The sequence below is a fragment of the Hemibagrus wyckioides genome, linkage group LG27 (genome assembly GCF_019097595.1).
Source record: "Hemibagrus wyckioides isolate EC202008001 linkage group LG27, SWU_Hwy_1.0, whole genome shotgun sequence".
Taxonomy (NCBI): Eukaryota; Metazoa; Chordata; class Actinopteri; order Siluriformes; family Bagridae; genus Hemibagrus; species Hemibagrus wyckioides.
Window position 1 is genome coordinate 17934559 of NC_080736.1, and position 7500 is coordinate 17942058.

The 7500-nt window shown below is 43.4% G+C and overlaps 1 protein-coding gene across 1 annotated transcript in view; it reads left to right on the forward strand.

The window, feature by feature from the left end:
* The window catches only part of tspan7b (tetraspanin 7b), a 37858-nt gene that overhangs the window by 12594 nt on the left and 17764 nt on the right, over positions 1-7500 (forward strand). The gene's annotated exons all lie outside the window — the stretch shown is intronic.

Genomic DNA, 7500 nt, shown 5'->3' on the forward strand with positions numbered 1-7500 from the left:
TTATGATGGTGTGCCGTGTTTCTGTCGCGTAAAAACACTTGTACAATATATTTACTGCTGCAACAAGATTCTTATACATTCTGTAAATTCCTGTAGAGAAGCTGGATGGCTTCAGTGCGTGTGTGTGCGTGTGCACGTGCTTGTGTGCGTGTGCACGTGCGTGTGCACGTGCGTGTGTGCGCGTGCGTGCGTGTGCGCGTGTGTGCGTGTGCGTGCGTGCGTGTGTGTGTGTGTGTGTGCACGTGCGTGCGTGTGCACGTGTGCGCGTGTGTGCGTGTGCACGTGCATGTGTGTGCGCGTGTGCGTGTGCGCGTGTGTGCGTGTGCACGTGCGTGTGTGTGTGTGTGTGTGTGCATCTCAGGCCCCTGTAGAATGAATACTGCTCTGTGTTGTTCAGCTGCCTGAGAACAGAAAATACCAAAGCAGCAAGACGACTGGTCACATGGGAGAAAGAGAGAAAGTGATTCATCTTCCTCTTTCACCCCTTCTTGCTCTCGGAGTGGGCTACATGATAATATCACATCATCGTCTCTGCCATACGCAGGAATGTAGCGTGATGCATAATGATGGACAGGGTGACGTTTTCTGTGCGATGGTGTGATATGTGCCATTATCTTATAGTGTCATCTATAGAATATATCTATATAAGTTATGCTGCAGTGATGCCTTGGATAAGGGGGCGTGGCTAGACATAGCTAATGCGTGTCATATACAGCTTACCTCATGGAGAAAACGTTATATATTATTCATTTCACAGAGCAAACATCTCTCTTTGTTTTATAAACTCTTTGGTGTTAATGAGATCCCAGGCTCTGTACTCACCTCTGCACTACCTTTCAGTGCTGCTCCGTGTGTTGGCTTTGATTAAGCTAAATATGAACATCAATCCTTTGGAGAGTGAGATACAAACACCGAGATGTGAAGAGAACAATTCTCCCAAACTGGAGGAAGTGTTAGATCCTCACTTTGATGTGTGTGTACCTGTGAGATGGTATGGAGTGTGTGTAAGTGTGTGTATGAGGGTGATCTGGGGTGTGAGGACCCTTTAAATGGCAAACCACTAGAACACCAAGTCATGTATCAGTCATTCAGGGGGGTGGTGAGACAGAGAGAGAAATATGTGGACAGACGGAATAATAATGACTCACTATTACTCCAGCCAAAGAGGATCAGGAATCATCTCCAGAATATTCTGGACAACTAGACAGTGTTGTTTTGCAGGATGATTATCAGGACAGGGAAGGGAGGGAAATGTTCAGTCTAGAAAGAGTGAAAGGTGTGTGTATCCATGTAATGCCCTTGTTACCGGATGGAGGGTATGCCAGGGTTTGAGGGGGGGGTTACTGTTGCCATGGATACTGGCTTCCTTTATGATAGGGTGATGTATTTGCCTCAGCATTCCAGTTGCAGAAGACACTAAAGATCTTCAGTCCTGTTTGGAGAACGTCAAGGATCTTTTGTCCCATCTAGAGGTCATCTAGGGTCTTTTTTTAGGGTCGTTTTCTTTGGACATCACATGTCTTCTGTTCTTTTAAGAGAGCATTAAAGATCTATTGTCTCATCAGTGGTCCCCTGTCCCACTTGGAAGGCGGGATCAGGTTGTTCAGACCCACTTAGAAGGCACCAAGGGTCTTTAGTCCCATTCAGATGTCATCACGCATTTTTAGTTATATTTGTACCTCTGTCACATTTGGACAGGATCACGGGTTCTCTGTACCACTTGTAAAGCGTTCAGCATCTCCTGCCCCATTTGGAATGCATCAAGGGTTGTTAGTTGCATTTGACCAGAATCGAGGTTCCCCTGTCCCACTTGGAAAGGATCCAGGGTCTCTTGTCCCATTCAGAATGCAATAAGGGTCTTCTGAACAGTATCAAGAGTCCCCTCTTCCACTCGGACAGAATCAGTGGTGGCCTTTGAAGGGCCTCAGTGTTCTTCCATCCTGCTTGGATAGTATCAAGAGTCTTCAGTGCATTCAGACACCATCAGATGTACATGGTCTTATTCACAGGTCATCAAGGGTCTTTGATCACACTTGAATGCCATCAAGCTTGAGAGCGTAGAACAAGAAAGATCATGCTCATGGTTGAAATCATGCTGCCTCGTTTTTGTCATATGTGGTAGCATTAGCATTTTGGCTAAATACGGTAACAGCAAGCTAAATTCTGCTGAACAGAACCAGCTTACTTGGTTAGATTTAACCAAGCAAACAGTTTCCGGACAAATGATCAGGCTCTTTGGCGTTCCTTCATTTGAATCAAAGCAAGCGGCCATTTAGACCGTGACTCTGGTTTGACGTATGCGGAAAATTTCCTCTTTGTGGAGTGCACGTTGTGCCATCACAGCTGTGCATGCTAATCAGGAATGCTCACACACTGGTTTTCTAAGAGGCTCACCACTTGTAAAAACATTACAGAATCTCACAGTCTTTTAGACCGCTGTATGTCCTGCACACACACACGCATTTACAAAGTTCTGTCTGTCAGTTAGTGCTGCACAACCTGGTGCTAGCTTTCGGATCTTGCTATAGATCATTACTCCTGTGATTAGCGTCATAGAGAGCCTGTGCAGAGCCTCCGAATGTGTAATGGGCCCGTGGCCTTTCATAATTGCATATGTAGAGATAAAATGTGCATTACTCTGTCTATAGTTTCATGGGAAAATACTTGCTAATGGCTGAGTAAAATGCATTGTGTACATCATACAGGAAGTTCATATTGTTTGATGGTTCCAGTGCCTTATGTTGGTGCCTGACCTTGTTTCTTGAGATCTAGCACACAGCAAAATGTGGTGGAATCAAAAAAAAGGAGACAATTTGGACTCTTTAGGAATGGAGAAGTGTTGTGTTTACCCCTCAGCGGGGCAGTTGTTTTCCTCCAGCTGGAGCACTCGTGGAAGAAAAGTTGTGCTCAAATTGCTCAAGCAATAGTTGATATAATTGTGAACGGCTGTAGCCCCAGTAGTAGGGGTTTGGTATTTGTTTGGATTGAACACAGAACCTTGTAATCATTAGCACAAAGTCTTAACCAATTATCTTTATTTAGTGTACACACTTAGAGCTAATATATAGATCGGAAGCAATCCTTAGGGAAAGGGTAGTCTCTGCAAATTCTGGTGTTTCCTCAAGGGAGTGTCCAGTTCAACTGTAATCTGGTCTTGTAATACCCCCATCTTGCATACTTTGTTGTTTTTCTGGATCTAATAAGCCACCAAATTAGGGCTTTCTTGATCCGACACGGGTAATAGATTAAGGGGAATACTAGAGACCACAGGGACTCTGAATCTTGAGTTGGGGAGCAAGTGCTCTAGGATCTAGGGTTGGGGAGCAAGTGCTCTAGGATCTAGGGTTGGGGAGCAACTTTTCAAGGACCTAGGGTTGGGGAGCAACTTTTCAAGGACCTAGGGTTGGGGAGCAACTGCTCTAGAATTTAGGGTTGGGGACACATGGTTCAGGTCCCTCATGTGCATCAGGTCTTTAAGATAAAGGAAATGGCTAAAATATTGTAGGTACTGCAGGTGCTTGTCAGAATGGCCATTCAGGTCATTGGTCATTGTATTATGAAGCTTCTACTATAAAAGTTAAAAATGCTAAATATGCAAGTCTGCTCTCAAACCTCAGGGTCTTGTGACACTTCATACTTCTCTAATAACTTGCTAAAGTTCCTCCATTTCGCCTCTGAGCAAAAAGTTCTTGCTAACCTCAGAGTTACCATGACTCCCATGCATGCTATACCATACTGTTGTCCCTGCCAACGAGTGCCATAATTGATTTTTTTTCCCCTTAACTAAAGCTCCAAATTGCATAACACTGGAGGCGTAGCTGACTTGTCAAAGACGAATGTGGTGCTTTCTTCCCAGTGAAATTGCTGTTTGTTTGAGAAGTAAATGATTCATGCCGGCATGCACACAGAGGCTCACGAGGAGACGCTGGAGAAAAAAAAGCGAGAGGGAATGAAAGAGATTTAGTGAGAGATACCCAGCTGACATCAAAGGTTAGGTCAGTGGTCGTGCTGAGTCCATCAGCGGTCAACCGTACTGACTGTTGAATTGCAGCATCACATGATAGTCGGTTTCAAAATACCTAAGTCTTCTTATATTAAACGCATAAAAACTCACGGAAAACGATTTGTGGCAAATGGTTTAACTCGAACAAGGAGGAAACTTAATGAGAACTTTTAGAGTAGTTTAGTCTAGATGGTATATCTGTTTCCTGAAGTCAGATAGGGTTAGGATGATTCTTATTTTGGTTATGTTTCTCAGATAGTAATAAACAGATTGTTAGCTACTTTCAAATTATAAACTAGCATCTAGGGTTACGCCATTCTCTAGGATGAAATCACTGACCTTATAGAAGCCAGACAGTAAAAACCCACAGATGTGACAGAAGCTGTGTAAATGTATAAACAAGTATATGTATCATCAGCATAGAATTAATTTAATATCATGTTTGTAAATGACATATCCAAGTGGCTGGATTAGTAGGTGGTCGAGAACAGGATGCTATATTATAATATTTTAAGATAATCTATTAAGTAACATCAAATTCATGTTTGTTAATATACCAGAATTTGTCTCAAGTCCAAGTGAACCAGCGCTGAAACTCTAAAGCATGCAGTCGGTCATTTACTGCTTTAACCAGCGCTGAAACTGTACTACACATGCATTATTTTTGGTATATAACAGTAACATGTTCTGTTCAGGAGGCTCGTGTGCAGTATGACATCACTGTACCGGACATCACCAAGTCCGAAAGACGTTTAAATTCAACTTGATATCTTGACAAATGACTCAGTACTTTAATAAGTCTTCTCTAGCCTCATGTTTAGTCAAGGTCAGTGATAATAATTGAGGTGACTTCATGAAAGAAATAGCGCCGAGTCACGGACACACGTGATTGGTCGAGAGGACAACCTCAAGGCCGAGATGTTTTATTTTTAATTAGAACACCTGCTGGATTATAATCGTTAGTGCACGGTGTAGTGCGTGATAGCTTTAGCTCCTGCCGCAGCGCTGTTTCACAACGATACACATGGGAGGGAAGGATTTTTCCGCCGCTGATGCCACCGCATTTCCGCCAATTACGGGACGCCGTGTAGAAGACTCCCTGCTGAGAACCACGAAAGCCGAGGAGACGTGGCGCAGAAGAGACGAGGCTCTGAATTATTTATAACTGATCGATAATGCAGGTTTATTATAGCAGACCATAAAACACACACACACAAATACTGCACACACACATATACTACACTCACACACACACATACTACACACACACACACACACACACAAATACTGCACACATACACACACACACACATACTACACACACACATACTACACACACACATATACTACTAACACACACACATATACTACTCACACACACACATACTACACACACACACACATACTACACACACACACACATACTACACACACACACACATATACTACACACACACACACAAATACTGCACACACACATATACTACACTCACACACACACATACTACACACACACACACACACAAATACTGCACACATACACACACACACATACTACACACACACACATACTACACACACACACACATATACTACTCACACACACACACATACTACACACACATATACTACTCACACACACACAAATACTGCGCACACACACACACACATACTACACACACACATACTACACACACACACAAATACTGCACACATACACACACACACACACACTACACACACACATATACTACTCACACACACACATACTACTCACACACACACACACACATACTGCACACACACACATACTACACTCACACACACATACTGCACACACACATATACTACACTCACACACACACACACAAATACTGCACACACACATACTACACTCACACACACATACTACACACACAAATACTGCACACACACATATACTACACTCACACACATACTACACACACACATATATACTACACACACACTACACACACACATACTACACACACAAATACTGCACACACATATACTATACACACAAACACACATGTACTACACACACACATACTGCACACACACACACATACTGCACACACACATATACTGCACACACACACATATACTACACACACACACATACTGCACACACACACATACTACACACACACACACATATACTGCACACACACACATGTATACTACACACACACACATGTAGTTAAAGAGGTTTTGTGAGCTTGTGGTCCTTTTCACACCTTTTTTCCCCCATTTCCTGTTTGTGGACGGTCTCTCCTCTGATGTGAATGCAGTGTGTAGAATCACGTAGCTCTTTAAACTCAGCTTTATTTAGATTTTATTCAATAATATCCAGAATTTCATGATTCTAACACTCTCAGGCTTGTTCCTGGAAGTCTGAGTCATGATGCTGTTTCTCTCTTGTGTTTTTTTCTGGGATCCAGTACACACATGTACACACACACACACGTACACACACACACACACGTACACACACGTACACACACATACACACACACACCTTTTTTCACACCTTAATTAGCACTTTCACAGTAAAGGCGAGACTCTTGGCGACTATGTGGGGTGAGGGAAGGGGAGAGAGAGAGAGAGAGAGAGAGAGAGAGCTCATTGTTACACCTGAATCACAAGATGGAAAGGAAGGGAAGTGTGTGTGTGTGTTTGTGTGTGTGTTTGTGTGTGTGTTTGTGTGTGTGTTTGTGTGTGTGTTTGTGTGTGTGGTGCTGAATCATTACCCTGAGTGGGGTGTTGATTCGTAGCTCACACTGATCTGGCTGTATTTATGGACGCGACGCTGTGAGGAGGACTGATGTGTTCAGGCAGCTCTACACACACACACACACACACACACACACACACACACACAGAGCCCTATGACGCAAAGCTCCAAGTCAGATGAAACCCCTGACGAGATTTTCGGAGCGTCAGAAAGGTGGATTGGGCGGAGCACAGATCTTCAAAGACGCACTAACTGCCTGCCCACCTGTACAGTGATTGGCCAGTCCACACCCCGCCCCCTGTAAAAACACCGGGGGGATTTTGTTTTCATTTCATACGGCTCTCAGGAGCAGATCTGATGGAGTATAAAGCAGAAGGAAAGCTTTTGTTCCACTCTAATTTATGAAAATTGGAATTCCCGGCTTGAGTCTTACACACATTCACACTGGGAACGTCGCTGGAAGCTGGAACTTCGGTTCACACCACATGTAATGGACGTAGCAAATTAACAGTCAGAGTGTTTTAGAGAAATCATTTTAAATTAAATAATAAATCAATTACAAACCAGTAAGGAACAGCGCTCTCTCTCTCTCTCTCTTCCCTCTGTTTCTCCTTCTGTCTGTTTGACAATCTCTATTTCTCTCTTTCTCTTGCCTTCTTTGTCTCTCTCACTAGGCTGATAGGGTGGCAACAGGTTTTCCACTTAGCATGCACACCACAGCATCTGTGTTTAGTGTGTATGT